General features: G+C 36.0%; 1 protein-coding gene across 8 annotated transcripts in view; it reads left to right on the top strand.

The window, feature by feature from the left end:
• Lar (Leukocyte-antigen-related-like) overlaps positions 1-22087 on the top strand; it is a 205258-nt gene that overhangs the window by 62031 nt on the left and 121140 nt on the right. For 7 of the 8 annotated variants that reach the window (XM_064357111.1, XM_064357119.1, XM_064357116.1 and 4 more), the window contains exon 3: positions 12220-12275. The gene's annotated coding sequence lies outside the window, so the exon portion shown is untranslated. Of the gene's footprint in view, positions 1-3169; positions 3353-12219; positions 12276-22087 lie in introns of those variants that run through there. The other variant, XM_015977628.2, reaches the window with a different exon arrangement.

The raw sequence follows: 22087 nt of genomic DNA, 5'->3' as shown, positions 1-22087 counted from the left end.
GTTTTATGGCGAATGGTGGCATAGCTCATTTCATTTCTCTTGCCAATAAAAAGAGCGTTATCGTTATCACAACATTGTAAGGAAGAACGTTTAAAATTATTTCCACCAAATACACATTCTCGTTCTCAAACTTTTAATGGCATGACAAATTTGAAGCTCATTCGGATGTATCTTGCACACGAATTAATTATTGAATATTTCAAAAATATTTCAACCGCTTTCAAAGAATAATTAATTGGTTTAATAAATCAGCTTGATCAGTATTTGCGTCAGAAGCTATGTGTAGGATTTTAATCATTTATTTTGGTTTAATCAAATACTCGTGTAATTATTTTTCCACTTCATTAATTTAATTATTTGATTGCCGTCTTAAAACATAAAACTTGATTGCATTTTTGGGCTTAGGTCGAGTTTAAAGGCGGATTATATCAATTTTGTGATTGTGAATAATGGAGTAAAGCAAACGGAAAATTAAATTATTTGTTGTGTCCGAGCATTTTATGCTTTTCGCTATTAATCGTTGCACTAGTGTTCGGTCTGGTTGATGTATTTTATCGATTGTGTCAGAATTTGTAATTTTACGTTTGGTGAAATCAAGCTGCTGCAAACATGTGGGAAATTTATTTAATAGTTGGGTGCTTTTTGTATCTTGCAGCGTTTTCTAGGATAATGCGTTTGTAAATATTTAAGCGATTTAAAGCCTTTCGGCCTGAAGTCCATTTAAAATATTCATTGTATCGACTTGGACGTTTTTTAGCGTCTCGTTGTGTTCCAGTTCGGTCAATACAAGGAAAAAAATCACTGAACTTCCGGTACAAATTTGGTATTTAAATGAAAACAGCAATGAGCTTTCAATCCCCATTAAATGTAAAGCTGATAATCCTCTCTACGAGGCTCTATAAACTCTGGACGATTGTAAGTAGCTTTGAGCTTTTTACTATTTTAAAGCTCGACGAGGCTAGTTCACAACTAACTCCTTAACTGGCGGTTTAATTAAAAGCAAAAAATCGTTGAGCGGTGGGTTTTCTCGGATTCCGCCAATAGCCGCACAAAGGAGGGCACTTCGAATCGATTCCGGTCGGGGGAGAGGACTCCTACACGTCTCCAAGTGTCAAGAGTCTTAATTAGTTCTATGTTCTCTGCCGCTACATATCAAGTCACGTTTCAAAATAGACGCTGCGGTGTCGAGAGACACCGTCGCTGCACTTATTCTGTCCGACTTCTTCACTTAATTGTGTTACTTGGATTTGGCGCTAATGCCATGTCGAATTTTCCAATTAGAAAACGCGGCTCGATAACAATTGACACGGTCAAAGCTACGATTACAATTGCAGCTTTTGTCGCAATTTCTTCAAGACTTCATTTGCCATGAGATTAACCGATTAAGGACATCGGTTCGGTGCATAATGGAGGGCTTGATATCGGCTTAACATTTTTATCAGAGCTGATTTCCGCTGAAGAAACGGCGAGGATGCTCGAAATGACACCGAATGTACGAGCAAAAAGAAAATGATATTAATTGTTTTCATTATTAACCAGTTTGATCTCTCGATGGGCTAATAAATATTCGAGTTTATCTTGAAATTTGTAAGACCTGATTTATTAATATTATTCTAAAATTATCCTACGTAATATCTTATTTAAATAAATCGATCTTGAAAAAACATAAATAACGTAAATGGAAAAGCTTGTTACATCTGATGCATTATTAATGTTCCCAATGTTTTAAAAAATGTGAGTTACTGTGTAAGTACCTCTAAGTAATCGCCTTTCTGGACGAAAATTCTGCAATATTTTTCGAATTAATTAAATCACGTTCATCTTGATTTCGTTTAAGGAATTTTATACGCTACATGTACCCAATAAATGGCGTTTTATCTTTATTCAGTAATAGATGCTAGGCTATGGCCTGTGGGTGGTGGACTGTCCGTGGAATCGTTTGGTTCCGTTGTTTTATTTTTAATTTATTATTATAATTATTTTTTCCACAAGCAAGTCTTTTTTATTTATCACAGTTTTGCACAAAAACTTCCTAAAAACGTGAACAATACCTTAAAAATAAAAGGATTGTTTATTTTTATAGAATAATAGAATGCTGTAGACACGAATTCCTTATAGAACCTTTTTCTGTAGGAATACAAAGAGCCAGCTTTAGAAACAAAAGTGTCATTTTTAGTTACGTATCTGGGGATATTTAAGTTAAGCACAAAAACCATTGAATAAATTGAGGGGAGTATAGGTACATGGAATACGCTGGTTTCATAAATGATTCTATAGCGCTAAATTAAATTTTAGGATTACATTTGGGTACTAGCTAATTACATCTAGTTGTAAGTTAAAGGTTGTTTCACTCCTACTCACACGTCTGCTATAAATTAGATTAATAAAATTACAACTTATGTCGAAATTCTGAACTTGCAACAAAGATTTATTAAAATTAAAGTTTCACGTGAGACTGATGGGACTTTTTTTATTAAAGAAGAGATATAAAACTCAAATAGTGAGCGCTTTTTTTGGAACTTTGTTACGCCTTGCATTTTTCGATAAATAAAAACTGGGTCTAACAGTCTAATATCGATTTTAAATTTGACAAGCAATATTCTGTGATATCGGGAGCATGTTTGATGACAAAACTTTGTGATTACATGTCGAACTATTGACGTTTGAAAACAATAGGCAATACTCGTATAAGGAAAAGGGCGACTATTTTTAAGTGTATCCTCATCGTTATGACAATTACAATTTGATCACCTACGAGTATTTTTCGCTTATATAGGGCGCATCTGTTTTGTAAGTGGTTAACTTAGAAACTGTTAAAACTTAAAACTTAAAACTTTTTTGTATTAGAAACATATTTAACTTATTTAAACAAAGAGAACGCAATTTTGGGTTAATTTATTATTTAAATGAGACAGTGGTACGTGTCATTAGTAGATATTTTTGGTACATCAAAGAAATTTTGAGAAATATTCAATACGGTTTTGATTTACGCGTTTTTATTCCACTTTAAATTTAAAGTTATCAAATAGCCAATTAAAACTTGAATGCACTTAAAGTAGATTACATTCTTAAATTCGGCTATAAATTCAATTTTATTATCATGATCTGGGTTTCAAACCTTCTCTTCTTGTGATTGCGATCCCAGCTTTAGAGGGCGCTCACGCTAAAATCGACGCATATGGCATGGCCGCCCGTGTCTTTGGGGATGTCAGTCTGTGTACGTTTTTTTCTAATTTTGTAGAAATATCGCCGGTTTTTATTTAATTGTTAGTTATGTGTCGGTTTTACGTGTGTTCCCTTTAGGGACTAGGGTGCGACCAAGGGTAGATATCCTGTTTCTCACAGAAAAACCGTAAGTTAACCATGTTTTGTTGGTTATGTATTTTTATTTGTTGTTGTCGAGGACATGTGAATTGTTTATAACCTATATTCTATTGTTTGTTATTTGTGTAGGTGGTTGAACTCCTTTTAATAAAATCTGTACATGGAAAAAAATTCCCAGTTTAATTTTTGTGGGAGTTGCATTTCTTGTACGCTGCTAATGGACGCACCAACACTTTTTATGTTGTTGAGCAATAACTTGGAATTTCTTGCGTTGGTGGAGAAACCGAACTATTTAAGCTATTTGTAATAAATCAGTAAACGGATCGTCCAAGTCGTAATTGATTTTTCTCCTCGGATACTTATCGCAGATCGAAGTCTAATCATAATCATACTGTGCCGCATATTTTTTCCCATACAACTTATTTATACCCATGGTTAAGGGGTTTCTACCCCAGGTCGTCTCTACTTATCCTTGGGAGGCTATGATAAAATTTGGTCGGTCATTTAAGAATCACTCTGTATATCACTATCATCTAGCTAGATAATGGTTTATTATGGTTAATTTTTCGATCTCTTATGTGTTATACTTACTCATCATTTACAAATTAAATATAAATTTAATATGTTCCAACTAAATTGTTTTGTAAATTAGTTTTTTTACCCTGCTAAACTATTTGTGCGTAGGCTTTTGCAAACGAAGCTCCTGGTGTTGAAATTTACGTAGCAATTTGTTTACTGAATATGCATAGCAATGTCAGGACGTTATCAGCAGCAGATTGTTTCTTTTTATCATAATCAGGTGTATCTTCTGCAGTTCATCTGAAGTGAGTAATGCATTAAATGCGTTTCAAGAGAATTAATAGTTGAAAACATGTGTTTTAAGACCGCTTGTGCATGAATTGTTTGAACAGAAAAAGAGTTAATCTGTAGGTAATCTGTTTATTCCTCTTAATTATCTGGCCAAATGTAGCTCAGGTTGTTACTACAGGGTGTTATACCTAACACTTTTTCAATTAGTCAGTGTCTTATTTATTATTCATTGGAAAAAATCTATTCAAAAAAATCGCAGACCACTGATCAGAAATTTAGTTTCTGTTTATTTATAAGAATATACCTTTTGTATTCAAGCTTTGTTTTACTCACTATTTTTTTAATGTGTGTAAATTATCGAAAAATCGACAATAGCACTAACTTCTGTTTGTATTTATATGAATTATTGCTCAAAGAGTTTACATTGTCGTCATGTATTTTTGATGGGATAATGTGCAGTTGCGATAAGAGCGAAAAGCAATAAAGATGCCGTCTCTCGAAGATGAGGGCAATGAATTCAGATAAAATAATTTCGAGCTGAGACTAAGTTTTAACACGGCCAACTAATTACCATCTGACAGTTCTCGAATGAAGCCGTGTGCTTAATTTGGTTAGTTAAATTAAACAATTAAATATAGAGCGTGGCAGCTTTAAACAGCTACAATCTGTTTTGATTCAGCTAAACCTCGTAATTCGGTTTAGAAAAAACTGTCAAAGATGTTTTACCAGTTAATACAGAATTAACTGACAATGGCTCATCATAATTGCTGTCCTAGCCCAGCCCACACGCCGGGACATTTCGTGAGTAAAAAGCACCCTTTGCTCGTGTCGGCTTTGCATTTAATTGGGGTTGGTCCGGTGAAAGCAGTGATTTGTCCGCACGTCAAACTGTCACTGTTATCGAAAATTTTTGTTTCGGTTCGAGTCGTCGTCAATTACGGGAGAGAACAATGACGATGAATTTTTAGGTCGGATAAATGTTGTGGAAGTGCTCGGAGTTATTAGATTTCGCAACGTGTTTCGTGTTTCGAATCTTTTATGGGAATTTAATGACATTAGAGGGAATGATCTCGATGTGGGCGCCCATCAATCCTATTCATTAATTTTTAAACGAGACGTGGAAAAAATTAAGACGAGAGGATCTCTCTCGGTTGTAATTATCGCCTGTGACAGGATAATTTTAAATCCTCTTGACATTAAAGCGATGCTTAAGTTCAATAATTATATTCTATTTGGTGGATGGTGAAATTAAACCGGGCTGTCTACACTGCCATATCCCTTATGTGTGTGACGTTCCGTTAACTATTAATTGGGTGCTTGCTCTAATGAGATGTGTCTGCTCCTGAGCAACAACAGACTAAATTTAATCAGACCCTATTAGAATCGTGGGATGTTTACGGTTTTGTAAATATTCAATCAATTCGATTGTGCTCTGAATTAGTGCGACCGTGCAGACCGACACGTACATATTCGTTTGTTATCCGAAATTCGGCACATTTAATCGATAGCTTGTATACATAAAATTATTTTGTGCCTTGTTGGCGAAATGAAAACAAATTTAAATTTAGAGTTTTTTGCTGGATCAAATAATCGAATGGAAGGCAGTTGTTGCATAGAAACATTTTTGGCTCTATACATTGTCATAAAAAACGGATCATTTTTCCAACCAACATCACTGTCGGCAAACAATATCTGTATGGTCATTTTTTTCACAAGCGCTTTGATAAGTGGGGTTTGGAATATTGGTAGTATTTTAACGCCTCTACATTGATGTGATACAGTATTCAGCGATGATGCTCATCCTGTCTGGATTTATGCCATATTTCACTGCAGTTGATTGCTAGCAAATGTAAACATTTCGAAAGCAATCAATCTCTGCTCCGTGTAAAATTGTTATGGTTACAGTGGCCCCTTATTGCATTTCGAAATTTGTGCATTTGAATTTTCAAATTCGTAATTGAGAAAATAAAAAAATAGTCACCACCCTCTTCTATAAAAAAGGTCAATTATTTGTCTTTTCGTGAAAATCTGGAGCTGCTACGGGCATTATTCCAGTGAATTTTGCCACTATGATGTGAGTTTTTCACGAGATTTAAGATTTGGAATTTTTTTACACTTACCTTCAAAAAATGTACCATTTCTGGATAACGTAAAAAGTGTCGCTTTGTTCAGATCGCACAGAGAGCTTAAAAGGGCAAATAGGTAAGTTTTGATAAACAACTTAAACGGACTAAAATTAGTTGTTTGTAGTGGCTTTCTGCAGCTTCCTGCAAATTTCAAAGCGTATTTATTATTTGCTAAAACTATTACACTTTGAGAGACTTTACTACTGCCATTGTGTATTCTGTTCGAAAGTTTGTGGTCGTGCTTTCATGTTGAATTTTTAAAGAATAAGTTTCTTGAAAGAGGAAAAAGAAATTCTTTTATTACCGGTATATGTACACTTTGTATTATTTATCCAAGAATAGAATCTGTATTTGAGAATTTTTCACAAAAACAGTCTAATAATATTCCTAACAAGGTAGATGAAATAGCAGGTTCGTCATTGGACATGGCTAATAATTTTCATCTGGTATACTGGACCGTAATAGGCTTTTCTATTTTTCTTTGTCATAAAAACGACATTAGGTGTTTCAGATGATGACTAGTGATTAAGGGTCGTTATGGACCGACCATTTCGTGTTATAGTGTTCAGTCGTGATTATCTTTCGTTGTATTTTATTACCTGGATTATCATTATTGTCAATCATTTACCATCCTTTCAATATGTACTTTACTGCTATTCCTTTGATCTTTATCTTCTTTAGATTTGGATTATACTGCGGACAGCAATCTGCTTTCTTTTATTTATGTCTTTTTTCGTTTGGTGTAGTTTTTTTAAGGCTTAGTTCAAAGACACGATCATTATCGACTGAATGAATTACGGCATCGTCCGCGAAATCTGGGACCTCCGCGTTGATCCTCAGTTGAAAGCTCGTTTCCGTCGTTTCGTGTCAAGCTCGTGCCATCGAATCGATACTTTTCCTTTAAATTACTCCAGATAGGAATTTCCAATATAAACACAGTGGATGTCGAAAATGTCGTGTTAGAGCGTTTGACTCGTCCGAACAAATTTAAATTTGCGGTCGGCATATTGAAAAGTTGATTTTATTAGGAAATCGGGAGAGTATAGCAACGAGATCGCTGACAATAATCAATATTGGGAGGAAAACTTCTGTGTTTCCGGATTAGCCAAGCCTCACCCGGCTCTCGACAAGAGACCGCAATTGGGAGCATCCGAAGATAAAGTTTGTCTAATTTTGACGAATTCCACCCTTCTTTCGTGCCGTTTCTCTGTAACATTTAATTAACTGAACAATGTGCCATGATGCGACTCGATTCCGACATGATTTTCCCGGATAAGGGCAATCTGTTCGATCGGACGGTCAGGGGGCGACAACACCCTCTTTGCGATAAAGTCGAGTCATCAAACGCATCGGTTGTGGCACAGGTGTGACCACTTCCAGCACATATAATACACAATACGGCGTGGGCGTAAGAAAGGAAAGCGTAACAAGAGTTACATCTCTGAATCCTGTCAACATAAATAAAACGTTTCTCTTATATGGACATGTACTTGGAAAGCGGGGAAAAACTTTTTTAACACTTGCAAAATCTGCTCGTTTAAATGTCAGACATGTGTGACGGAGGCGCGGAAAACACGTGTTGCCAGATGACTTCAGTTTTCGCCTAGAGAATATTTCGCTTAAATATCTTCATATTGAGAGTATCTGCCTGTAATCGGAGACTCTTGAAGGGTGAATAGGGGTATTATCGTGTTTGCACACGTGCCTGGTTAAATCGAACGTTTAATATGAACCGGATCAGAGCGAAATAATTAATTGGGACTGTCTTAACAATACAGCTGTACACATCTTAGATTGTTGAGTACACAAAACTGCCATTTATTTGTTTACTTGTCTTTCATTATTATCCAGTCACACGTATAGGCAAACTTCTCGTTAAGTTTGCTTGGCGAATCTATAAAATTCTTGTTGAGGAAGAAACGAGAATGTGAAGGAAAAACACAGTCAGATTAGCTTCTTTAGAATAATGCATATTTCTTCGAGATCTAAATAATGAAGCTCCTCGATTTCGATGTTTGGAATGTGAGGACCTGTTTACGTTTCCAAATTTCAGCTTCACTAATGCCTAATCAATGATTGAATATTTACTGGAATGATTCTGCTGCAGCGAAAAGTCCTTTAATCAACGCAAAACGAACTAGTTTTAGCATGTTGTCGAATAAGTCGCTGGAAATATATTTTACGATGTTGAAGGCAGTATATGCAGATATAACTGTGCGGAAAGTTGTAAAGTTTACGTTTGAGAGAAGTCGGAGTTTTCAACAAGTCTTAGTTGGTGTTCGTGAAATACGTGTAAATAGAGGAAGCTGAAGGAAAATTACGACGGAGAAACTTGAAAAAATTACCGAATTTGTTACGGAGTAAAAGAGATGAGAAAAGTAGCGAGACACACGTCGCGTGATCAAGTATATTGGATTATTTGGATTTCGAAGAGGGAATATAATCGACATGGTTTATTTAGTTGGAAGACTTGCAAGTTTCTATGAAATTACTACGGATTTCAAGGAGTTTTTTATCTGTATAACCAAAAGCAACTATGCCATGGACTATGCCCATGAAAGGATACACGTGAAAGTTATTATTAAAAGTTTCAAATGGTATAATTTTTCATTAATTCATTCATGGCGTGCTTCACAAGTGCATCAGACAAAAATTCTTCCTCTGGCGATCAACTGTATTACTTACTATTCGTTGGATATTCCTCCAATTTAAAGTGCTAAATATCTATTGTGGTGCACAAAACATATTCAAAGTGATATTATTTAAAAAAAAAATTGTTATTTGTGTCTCATGGTTTGCACAAAACGTAACAAAAATAATACTTGGTGAAGTTTACCTGCTGATGCGGTTTGCTGATTAGTAAACATTAATTTTTGATTATAAAGTTTATATTTCATACTTTGAAAGATCTTAAATAAAGCGTTTGAACTCTTGAGCCAATTTCATTTTTTACTGTTTTCGCTTTTAGTGTTGCATCAACTTTATTATTTGCGGTTCTATAAACCCAGAACAATTACTGAGCGAGAAGTAAAGTTTCTTTTTCTTTTAAACCTATCTTTACTGTTTTCACTTACCTTTTTATTTGTCACGCTTGTTGTGATTTATATTGTCAATAAAATTCTTCGGCCCAACTGATGGTGATTTACGTAAAGTTGTAGTGAAAAAAAGGTGAAAGGCATTTATTTGATCTGGTACAAGTCTAGAGCGTTATTTCTGTCAACAAGAAAACGTTTAGGAAAATTTACGCGTCTATTTTGTTGTTCTTTTCTCATAGTTATGCAAGCCATGCAATGTCCAGTGCGCTCGTCGGCCATAAAGCCAACAAATCTGTCACACCAGAGGCGCATTCACACTATCTGTGTAAAATTACGATCTCTGTGTGATTCTTTGATCCCTCGTTTGTGCAATTTCGTCAATAATAAAAACGGACGAGGGAAAAACGCATACAGTGCAAAATCTGCCTCAGATCGTGTGTAATTCCTCAACGGTGTAAATTCCATTCGACCGGCCTGTCATGTCCTATATCCTGGATGGCCTATAAAATTCACTGGTTCCTCCGGGCGTCAGCTGTGGGTTTCGCACGGCTCAGACCGCTTGTTCGGGTGGCTTACTCCGAATTGGATGCCGCGTCATGCCAACTTATAATGGGTTAACAGCAGACTCGGTACTCCGTAATTCTCCTGTCGTACGTAAAAAAAGTAAAAATTATACTTTGCAGACTTTGCCACCGAAGCCTTAATTGCTACATTTACAACCTGCCACGCACGTTAAAAAACTGCGTATTAAAGCGCTAAAACATACATCCTCGGCTATAAAAATTTATAATAAAGATAGGAATATTGTCCCGTTTTCGTGCTAATGGTCCAACTGGGAGAAGGGTTTTTGCTTTTATGATGTGTTTCCTCGAAATTGCGAGAGTGAAATTTTTGAGCGGTTTTATTTCGCCACAGCCGTCAACTGTTATTGCATCTAATGTCCAGGCAAGGGTGGGCAAAAGCCGCCCGCGGGCCACTCTCGCCCGCTCCCTCTATAAAAGCATCAAGTAGCAGGGACAAATTAAAATAAACAGTTAATTTACTTAAGTTGCTGCAAATGCAATAATGTATTTCTCTATTCCTCTTTAATTCGAAAATATTTAAAAATATTATTAAAGTATCGAATGATTTAGGTTTCTGAGCAGGAATAACGAGTAACCGATAACAAATTTACAGAAATTTTCGTAATTTCATTTTTTTCTTATTAATTCTTAAAATTCTACATTAGTTTCAATAATTTAACGCAATTTCGCAAAGAAATTATTACTAGGTCTAGTCTCCCAAGCTATGCAGAGAACCACGTTTGGATTACGTGCATATTAGAAGCACTAGTATTTTAGTCATTAACGTTACACCAACATTAACAATATGTTTTTTTATAAAGGATTCAAAAATAACACGCTTTTATTATACTATTTTAGTGCCTTTGAAGTTAAACCATCTATAAATCAACTCAAGGTGGGCGTATTACCCTGAAAGATGTAAAAAAACGAGTTGTAAGTAAAGTTTTACAACATGAATAATCTCTATAGGTTTCTATAAATGAAAGATAAATGTTTTCTTATTAAAATTATAACAACATTATAAACACTGCTCTTCAATTATTATAAAATTCCTACAAACAAACTAGACGATACAATAATCTGATCAAACTAACCCAAAAAGTTTATATTTTTTATTTGGCTTCTTTGGCTTCATACAGGTATGGTTTGATGCTACATATTTTCACTTGCGGTCTTTCTCATTATTCACTATTTCAAAATGTTTTAGATTAAAGCGCCATGAACTGTTTTCAATTGTAATTATGAAACGTTGATGAATCTTTTGATGAATATTTCCTCAAACTGTTGTCGGAACTACTTGTAGCATACAACTATGATTTGAGTGAATCCTAAATTATCGTCTATATACGTCTTTCAAATCTTTGGAATTTTGAAACAATTTTTGCAAGGTATGTTCCAGTTTTTGTTCTCTTGGTTCTACTTTTGAACAAAACATTTAAATCAGTACTGACATTTAAATTTAATTTAATGTTTTGCTTTCTTGGTTTTGATGTTACGCTTTACAAGTGAGAAACCTAAATATGAACGTATGTTAGCGAAATTAGTTCAAAAATTTACATTCTTGATTAAATAAGAGGCACGATTTGAGCGATTTTCAAGCTACTTTGGTTGTTTTTAAAAGAGAAACCGTAAAAAATCAACTTATGCGAAATGCGGAAATCGTCGTTTTTAGTCCAAATAAGGCGCTTTCAGCTTTTTTTGTACGATGTTATTCGTATTCAAGCAAGAAGTTGTTCTAAATTTGGCAATCTTTGAATTTTTTGAATAACAATTAGAATTTCAGCGATTTAAGAAAAAACCAGTAATTACGAATAATTCAGTAACTATACATTTTTGCCAGCACTAACTGATTTTTATCTACATCATTGATTTTATTTTTACTTTCTTTAATTTTGTAGTCGAGTAATCATTTTCTATTAAAACGTTCAGTCCGCTGACGAAGTCCACTCTGGGCCCAGAGGGTAGTACGGGTGCTAAAGTGGTGCCCTTTGGGCTGAGACCAAGAGATTCTGTATTGATTGTTCGAGACGGAATAGATGCATAATTGGGGACTTTCACTAATTATCTGGCATTGGAGGCAATATTGCCGATGGTTCAGTTGGGATCAGCGTTCAATTTTGAGGGGACGCTGTGCGAAATTAGGCCGTCAGTTTATGTCGGTTCGCGTCGGCAGACCAGAACGACGCCGGCACTCTCATTAATGATTCATCGTGTTTGATTAGCCTCCACGGCATTTTTACGAGGTGCGAAAAGGTTCTTGCGAAAGGGCAAGTCGAGGCGGCCTCTCGGCCATCATGAATACTGCACATTCACCCCTATTTCGTTGTATATTCATAAAGCTTGACGTTTGATTAATTGCAGGTGTCGCGGAGGCGTGTTCGAACGCGGCGTCCGCCACCACTGCTGCTGTCCCAACGGTGAGTACAACATACATTCAATTTGGTTCAGCGCATAACATGTACATATATTTCGGTCTTTGGATACGAATTGATCGCGTTTCGCACTTTGGGGGGTATGATTAACGTCGGCTTTTGACGTTTCAACCAGGCAGAGTTGACGCTTTCGAGAGCCGAGAATTGGGAGTGAGGGTGCAGTGAGGCTGCAGAAGATTGGAAACTTGCACTTTCATGACCCGACGTCTGGAAGATTTTTTACTCTGGACTGGAGCTCATTTTCTGCGTCGCAGTGGAATAGATTGTTTTGTTATAAATTATTCAAATGGTATCTTACAAGTTTAACTTCGTGGGTTTTATTGATTTCGAATACAGTCAAGTTGAGCAGAGGACGTTTTTTGCTGCAGGAGGACCTGAATTTACATTTTTCTGTTGGATTCCGTTGCATCAATTTATTTAAATTTTTACAGTTGGAGACGCTTGTTTTCATATTAGAGCAATTATGTTGTCAAGTTGCACATGAAAGAATACAATACCAAGTGGGTGAAAGTTTGGCATTTCCGGCTATGAAGGATTAAACTGTACATTTTCAGTAACCATACGCTGTTGTGAAATGGTCATGGAAATGGAAATATATAGTCCACAAAGAGTGCATACCTAGTAACGTGTTTAGCTGTATTTATTTACATTTGCGAAAACTGCGTTTGAGAAACGACAGATTTTCTACAAAAAAAATCTTAGATTTGATTCATAGAAGTAAAATACAAAAGTCGAAGACGGTAGGAAATTTCTTTGAAACGCTGTATTTTATTCTCTTTTCTGCAATTGCTATGTTATTTACTTAGGTGTATTAGTGTGCATTTTGTCTTTTCTGGGAAAAGTAATAAATAGAGTGAGCATCTTTATTCACTGACGCTCTAACTAAACCAATACGTAGGTGGAAATAATACTCCAGACGAAGTAATTCGATTCGTCATCGAACCAAACGATGGGAAATGGCCTTAATTATTTTCCATCTGGTACAGCCGTATCGGTTCATTAGCATTTCAATAGTATGCAATCAGCGTAGAAAAACTCGTCTATTTTTTACTGACACACAATAAAAATCGATATTGGTGGAGTGTCTGCATTTGACATTACAGAGAAATTGATTTTGCTCGTTAAAAGCAGCCATAAATAAAGGTCAAGACGTGTCGTTTTCCTTAATCATCAAATATCACTAAATCTTTGGGAAGCAATTATCGAGGAGAGGAAGCATCATGAGCTAATTATCGAAAAGAGGAAGCATATTACAATTATGGAGCGTTTAGGCGTTAAAGCTGTTTGAATTATTGAGCGCGGTAGCTTTTCTCAAAATTGCGCCATCTAGAGAAGTTACTCAAAATCCTGCTGGGCACAATACAGCCAACTGTGTGAGTGTGTAGCGACGAGGTTGTGATCTCTGCTAAAAGGATTCTGTAGTCGTAGTTTGCAGTGGTGAACTAGATAAAGGGATTTTCATCGCAGATGGCGCTGGTCGTTTTTGTTTCGTACTTTGCTGGTAGATGGCGAACGATACAATATTTTGAAAATTTTTGGTTAATGTGTAATCGATATTGCGGCGGTTGAATTTTGTTGTTTGGTTTTTTTCGTCAGGCTACAAGCTTATGCATATGTTGATGAGGGTTTTTGGTGGTTGTAATTATTATAATGGAGATGTTAATCGTTTAAAGAGTATTATATCTTTAAGCGGAACGGTTAATTTTTAACATCGTTTTGTATAATTAAATCTGCAACAGTTGGCTAATTTTTAATTAAATGTCAAATATAAGTTTTTGTGAGTCGCTAGGGAACGCCATATTGCGTCATTCAATAACTGTCACAACGTAATGAAACAGTTGACAACTTCAGTATTTCTCTTTTGTTTTATGTTTCGTTGTAATTTATGAAGAAGTAAATTTTAGGTGTAGTGGGTGCGATATATTCTGAATTAATATTTCAAGATATCAAAACGTATTCACTGTAAAACTTGAGTCATTTTTCTTTTCTTCGTTGCGCGTTGTAGCAAATAAACAAGGAAACATTAGGACCGAATTACAGATTAGATGGAAATAAATACGAGTATCCAAAAAGAATCGCTTAATTTTAGGAAATAAGCAAACTTAAATTGGAACAGGGACAATGTTTGTATATAGGGTTTATTTAAATTATTAACTCAAGAAGTGTCTTAACTAATTTCAGAAGTTGAATATCGAAAAAAAAATGTAAATTTTTCAGGTCTCTCGTCAGAGTCATCCTGTGAAGTAAATTTGAGGCGTAGAATTCTTATTTGTGGAAATGTTTTAAAGGAGTTGTAAAATGTTTTCAACGAGAAGTTATAATGCGAGTTATATTAATTTTATTGACTGTTAAAAGAGAATTTGTTTCGGGGAGTGAGGAGTTGTTTAATTTTTTCTGTAGGCTTGAGAATAATTTTTCCATTAAATGGTTCGAATTGTTTATTGGGAGTTTAAAAGCTGTTCGTTGTATTTTTCATTCAGTCGACTAATCATTCGATTTAGTCAACACAAAAAACTCTTTTATGAGTAATCGGATGTTGTCTTTCTTTTTCCGGCTTGAATTTTCGCACAAACCCTCTGGACATAATCCTGGCTTTTAGTCACTAATTAGTTAGTGCCGGTGGAAAAAGCTTTTAACCATCACATCAGAGAGCGTTCCCTCTGTGTGTTTATTATGTATAATCTGGTGGACGTTTTGTGACTTTCTAAATGATAATTAATTAGGTTTGGAGGGCGACAGTTCGGAAATGCGACTCTTTCGATAATTATTTCTTTACCGGATCGCCGTTTAAACGTCTGATTAATTGCCCACCTAAAGGTTTGCGTCTTTCAATTTCATTAGCGACCGTTTTAAGCGAATCAATCCAATTAATTAATGCTCCTTGCTAGATTAGTTTAGTTAGTATTGTCTCATCTGCTTTCCCTCTCTCTCTCTCCCCCCATTTTGAACATTTATGCTTTTTTATCTAATTAAGTAGAGTAGTTTAATGATGTTGTCGTTTTTCGATTTTATGTGCTTTATAGTTTTGTCATTATCTTGTAGGAAATTGTCAAGGGATATAAGGGCACCTCCATCCTTTTCGGGATTATTATTGTGTTTGACGTCGCTTCTTGAGTGGATCCGTACAAAGCTCATTTCTGCAATCCTATTAGTGTTTTCCATTATATATAGGTTTCTGAATTACAGTCTTGTTCCGCCTACATATTCTTGGATTGTTTTTCTATGTTGAAAATATTGCATTCCCAGGTTTTGCTTTGACGATTTCGGCTCGTTTTATGTGTGTGCACTTTATTTGAGAAGCGGAACGTACACGTATATGAATTTTTCATTGGACTCCTTTTTAGTCGTTTTGTCACACGGATTCATCACAAAGGACTTCGTACTAATCCTCGACGCCGAAATTAAAGGGTTTAGGTTTAATTGTGAAATAAACGACAACGGCATAACTTTTTATCCGCTTAAGTTTTCTGTACAAAAAAATCATTTTACTCAATGAAGTTTGAATAATTTAGTTTAAGTAAGTAATTTCCAATGGATGAAATGAAGTTATCGGGAACTGTTTGGAGTTTTTATTATTTCTGTTTTTATTTTATGGTTATTTTAATAACTTTAATGGGAATTCATTTGTCAAAACAACATATATTTTAACACTTTTGAAAACATTCGAAATTATTATTGCTTGGAGCGTATTTGGGGGCTACATTATGAAGTTGTATTTTGATGAAAAATTGTTGTTTTTTATCATAATGTGATGGTTATTGACGAATATATTTTCATCACTGTGGTGTTAGCATAACGACACTGTATTTGAGAAGGTTGTTTTTATCATTAATGACATATCGATTACTAATTTGATAAATAGTGCACATTTTCTAATGTGGCTAAAAAGTTTTATATTAAATGCAATAAGGGGTTAAGTTAAATTAATTTGTTGTTTTTTACTTGAGTTTCGTTTTTCGTTCGAAATCAGTTGAAGAAAAGTTTTGAGGTGAAACAAATTCATTAGTGTGTATTACCTGCATTTAAATTAATCTCTAAATGTAAAAGGGGAACAACTAAAAATTAAGGAAGATTAAAGCGAAAGACGGCCGGTCGTTTTTCGCTAAAACGTTATGCAAATTTTTAATTTTATTTTGACTGATTACAGGACGAGATACGCGTTGACGGGATTCGATTTTAATAAATCTTTTACGAAATTAAAAAGCTTCACATTTTTTATTTACTTTGTAGGAATTGAAATGGAAACCATTACCGTTGATCGGATTATATCTGGATTTGCATATTATCCTTTTTAAAAATTAGAAGTTTTACTGGAATCCTGACAGATAAACAAGTCACAAATGTATTTGGTTAATGAGAAATGGTCTTGACTGAGACATGATAAAACCATACTTGAACCAGTGAGACGTTTTTTAATTGTATAATAGATTTTTTTTACTTTCTACATTCCATGAAAATCTCTTCAATAAAAATAAAAACCGATTCCTAATTCGAATATCTAACACTCTAAAGAAGAACATAAGTACATTTTCTTTCGTCTAAATTACGAAACATTTTTGAACAAAGTTATAATATGCTGAGGCTGTGTCAATTGAGAAATTGCGGTTATCATATTTTTCTCACTCTATTTTCTAGCGTCTCGTCTGACAATTGTCAATTTTAACGAGGAAAAGGCATGAAATGTTGAATTTCAAAAAATATGTTTTTTATATTTCGATACACGCAATATGCGAAGCCAGCAAGCTGTAACAAGAGCGCAAGTTGCTGTTATTGGTCGCACGTTCGATAACGAGACATCATGCAAGATGATTTTGTAATAATGTCAAATTATATTCTGCCCTCGTGGCCATTTCGTAGCAGAATCCAATCTCTTCGACGTCATAACGTCATTCAACTGGAATATGAAGTGAAGAATACCGCCGTTATTTCTGGATTTCGAATCGTATCAGCAAGGCAAAGTGCGTGAGGAAAAGCTTCTTTTGGTTTCCATTTTTGACGAATGTCTTAATAAATGCTAATGGGTATTTCTGCTGGAAGGTGTGTGAGTGTAGCACAATCCAAGTTGATTGATCGTCGCATAGAGAAATCCGATTACGTTGGCAGGCGTGAAATGATAGCGCGCGCACCTCACCAAGAAGGTGTATTAACAATCCTCGCGTCTACTAATCAGATTGCCGGCACCTGCGTAATTGCCGTCGAACAATGGGCCGAATTCGCAATATAAGCATCGAACGTCAAGAACAATGGGGATGAAAGATGACGTAGCGAGCGAGGGATTACGCCGAGGAAAATGAAACGGCGGAATAAAGTGTGCACAGATTAAACGATCAAATCCGGAGTAAAGTGATACGAAGCGTCGTCGAGTTGTCGCGATCGAGCGACGTAACACCTCCGAAAATAAAAACCAGCTCAGGTGTCGGTGCGCACAATTAGTTCGCCAATCAATTCGGAGGAGTGCATTTGTCAAAGCGTCTCCTATCGTTTATACACCAGCTTCCAACTGTTGAACGCCCGTGCAAACACCCGGAGCCATATATCAAATGTCGCGTTCCATTCGCGCGATATCGGAGGGCGCTGTCGCGACGAGAAATATTGCGACGATTAAAACTATTAATGATCATCAACATAGTGCATCGACAACTATTGGGGGTTGCACGATTAATGACACGGGAAACGTGTCCGTTACCGGGCTCTCGATCCATAAGCGCGATCGACTGTTTTAGTATGGATTCGGAACAGTCGGGTTACATTATGAAAGGCTTCCTTCTACAGGATAAGCGCTGCAGGATCGTTCTATTCTTATACGGGAAGATATCCGCTTAAATGATTAATAATTTCACTACACGAATACAAAGTCAGCGGACGTTCTTTTATTACGTTTTGGAAAAAAATATTTACTTTCTCGAAATAAATTCTCTTGCAGTCTCACACTTATTACAACACCACTCTGTTTGTTACGTGCTGAATTTAGAAATACATGTGTATCATATTAAAAAGTCATGTGAATATACTCACGAAACTTATTTCGTAAATGAGAGTTTGATTAATTGTGTTCGAGTTTTATAATTAATTCTCTTTTGTACATTCGTGAAAGTTGAGTGCAAAATTAAACTTGCTTCGTGTTTAATTGTAGCAACAAATTACATGTTGAGCAATAAAGATGTTGTTAATTTAATTTAGTCGTTTTTTTACCGGGTATATTTTTCACTTTATGCGGAGGTAAAAAATGGTGGAGGCGCCGGGTCTAAAAATACCGCTCGATAGAGATAATAGCTGCGTCCGATCTGGCGTGTTGGTGTTACGTATTGGCGTTCATGCACTAATCTCGTACCAAAGCAATATGAAAATAAAGCAACGGCTGAAAAACCGGGTAAACCGGATATTGTTGGTGCAATATTGGCGTGTCTTTCAGCTCGCTATCGGTCCCATCTTTCATAAATCGGTCGTGAATGGCGTCGAATCAGTTTAAAACCTATCCGGACGTAGGCCGTTGAGCCGTTTCGGCAGTATGATATAAATGAATCTGGGCGTGATTCGGTTTGGATCACGTCAGATATCGCGCAGCAGATTAATGAAAACGGTCGCGTTGCTCTTTCAACCAAAACCAATAACAGTTGCCGCCATTGCACCATACATAAACATTAGACCGGAGAACGGCCGAACGAAACAACAATGTAAAACAAGATCAAGCGTTGACGTCCGGTCGGGATCGCCGCAAAATTAAATCGGGGCTTATCAGCGCAAATCCTGCGTCCTTTTGTGGCCAGGTAATAAACCGCTACCGCGTTCTGGACCAACGTTTCTCCGGTGCGTGTTATCGACAGGAGCACGCGAATTCCGGTCGTCCTCTCACCCGGAATATATGCATTAGTCGATTGGGGCATATTTCAAACGGATACACGTCACTGAATTACGGGGGCAGAAGGTGTATCTGCATCGCCATAATTCAACGGGATACGGTTATTAAAAAGTATCCGACGTGATGCATTGCTCTTTCCTACGTAAAAAAGAGCCACCCTACTTCGACTAAATTAGAATATTGAAATATAAAAAGTTTCTTAGAGGAGATGACGGCAGTGAGAGGAATTCATAACGCTACTATGTTGTTTATGGCTTCTCAGAAAACGACGAAATCATAAGGTTATCTAACCATAACGCCACCTGTTTGTTCGCGATTACGCTTTTATGCCGAATGCTTAATTAAAATTGTTGAAACAGAAAGAGGCAAATATTTAGTGAGATAAGACTCGGAAAGTGGTTTATGTTTTGTTCGATTATTACACCCGAGCTTTATTATAAGCGTAAAATTATCGTCATTTCTCTTGAAAAGCTAGTATGTGTCATTTTACGGTCGTTATAAACGCTACCTTTTTATTGTGTTTGGTTCAGAGGTAATTTTAATAACATACCGTTTTATTATGTCACTAGCTAATGACTGCTCCAGATTTTTATCATTCAATTATCTTCTAGGAGAATAATAAACGAACGTTAACGGTTATTTTCGCTCTAGTTTTCTAGAATTGCATTGTGCTAATACGGTGCTAATATTACATAAGTAAATGTCTGAGCCACGTTCCAGAATCAGCACAAGACACCTAGTTGGGCCACTTTTTTAGCATGTGATATTAAGAATTTTAGTCTAAAACACTTTAGTAAAATGATTTACAAATACGCAATTACCTGATAAAAATAAGCGTCAAGTTTAGGGCGTGTATAATGGTTTGAAATTTATTTATTTGTTGTACAGACTTATATATTTATCAGTTTATAAATGCTTAAATTGGCAAGAACAAATCTATTTGATTGGAGTAATTTTAGAACAAGTCACATGTGGTGACACCTCTGGCGGCTTATGGTCGTATTTGTGTCTAGATTTATTTATTCTTTTGAATTTGGGTGCTTTTCAATTCGACGTGAATAACAAATTAGTTAATAACTACTTCATGTCTAAGCCGTCTGAGTCTAACTTTGAAGAAGTTGCAGGAAGAGCTCTTGTCAAAATGAAATTGATATTGATCAGAACATGAGTATTGAGCCACTTATTTCATAAGTTTAATATGAAACTAATTTAGTACCAACTTAGTTATTGACTTACATGAAACTCTTTAGTGATTGGTTTGAAAGAAAAGTAAAGTGATAATTCTCTGCAAATAGGTATCTTCTTTCTCCGATTAGAATCAATGAAAAGTCAAAAATAATCCGGTGAGAACTTAATTAATGAAGGTTTTCGTATTCGTCTGGGATTAAAAAGCTGGAGCAAGCTCGACTTTCCCTTGTTTTCATCGAATGGTGGTTGCACAAATGTAAAACCCGTTCCTACCATTATTTAATCTTGCGGTCAGCGTCGACATACTGACCATTGTTCGTTCCACAATGGGCCGTCCAACGTATTTACGCGGGCCTTGAATACCTAAACTTATCCTCGAATTCTAATAGTGGAACAACGACAACAAAAACAAGGTACGTGTTTTAGCAACTATGTTGTTATTCTGAAACCGATATTGGAAGGTTTTAATTGGAAACTATTCAACCTTCAAATGAATTTTGAAACATCATGTTTATGGCGAAAATAGTTACACTTTGTGGTCAAAAAGTGTAATCTTCTAATAAGAGACCTTATCTTGTTTTGGTGCATGGGATCGATACAGCCAGGAGCAATATTTTAGGTCGGGCATAATACAGCTGCAGTCTTTTAAATTAGTTCTTATGGCCGAGTAGGAAAGTGGAAAGTGCAAAGTGTTTCCTTGGGACACGAAAACAATGATGTTAGCTCGAAGCCATCTGCTCTCTTCCACTGCACCCCTGGTCTTGGAAATTCTTTCTTTGATGCGTTCCCTCTTGTTACAAAGATCAGAATTTGACCAATGTAGCTGGCAACACTTCGACGTGCCATCAAAAGAAACTAAATACGATGCTCCGGTATTCGCGTCATCTCGGTTTACTCGCTACCGTCTCTCACATAAATTCGCAAAAAGATCAAACTCCGGCCGAATATCAAATGAGATATTGAAAACCGATATGCGATTGATGCCCTTTTATGCGGCATTAGAGACAAGAATATTGTTGTTGGTGCGGTTTGTTTGAGATTGCGTACGCACTGCCGCCGGAAGTGGGACGCGAACAAGCGAGATCGAAAGTAAACAAGCGATGCGACCGTTGAATACTAATAAGGAAACGAGGTGGTACAAGGGACGAGGCCGGGAGGCGAATTAACGCTCCTAATCTGCATTTTAGTGTGTCGCCAACTTTATGGAACTTTAATGCATTCTAATTCATAGTATTTACTCTCGTTGTGTCCTGGTAACTTTTCCGAAACAACTTTTCTCACATAATTGGCTTCACTCTCGGGAAGAGAACGTCACGGTTTAACGGATTAACTGCAAAGTTGCTTAAACGCAATTATTGTGGCTGTCATCGCCAGAGACACACACCTTTTATACACAAAAATCCGGCAGGGTTGCACTTTATTAGCGACGAGATTTTTAACAGACAGATGAACCGCAACTCTGCACTGTTTTCATCACGGCTTTTGGACTTGCCCGCAATTTTCATATACATGTCAGGAGTCAGATTTTTATAATCTCGTTTATGAACTTTTGTGTAATCTAGAAACTTTGAGAGCAGCGTAAAAACGTTTCGGGCTTTTACTCCAAATGAAACGATTCGTTGATAAAAACAAACCAATTGGATTTGTTTTTTTATACTCAAACATTTTGTTTAGTAATTTATATTTACGCAGCACTTGATTATTAATATCATATTATACTATATTACCGAAAATAAATCTCTTATACAAT

The sequence above is a fragment of the Tribolium castaneum genome, chromosome 1 (genome assembly GCF_031307605.1).
Source record: "Tribolium castaneum strain GA2 chromosome 1, icTriCast1.1, whole genome shotgun sequence".
Taxonomy (NCBI): Eukaryota; Metazoa; Arthropoda; class Insecta; order Coleoptera; family Tenebrionidae; genus Tribolium; species Tribolium castaneum.
The sequence above is the reverse complement of the archived record's forward strand: the minus strand, read 5'-3'. Positions and strand labels throughout refer to the sequence as shown.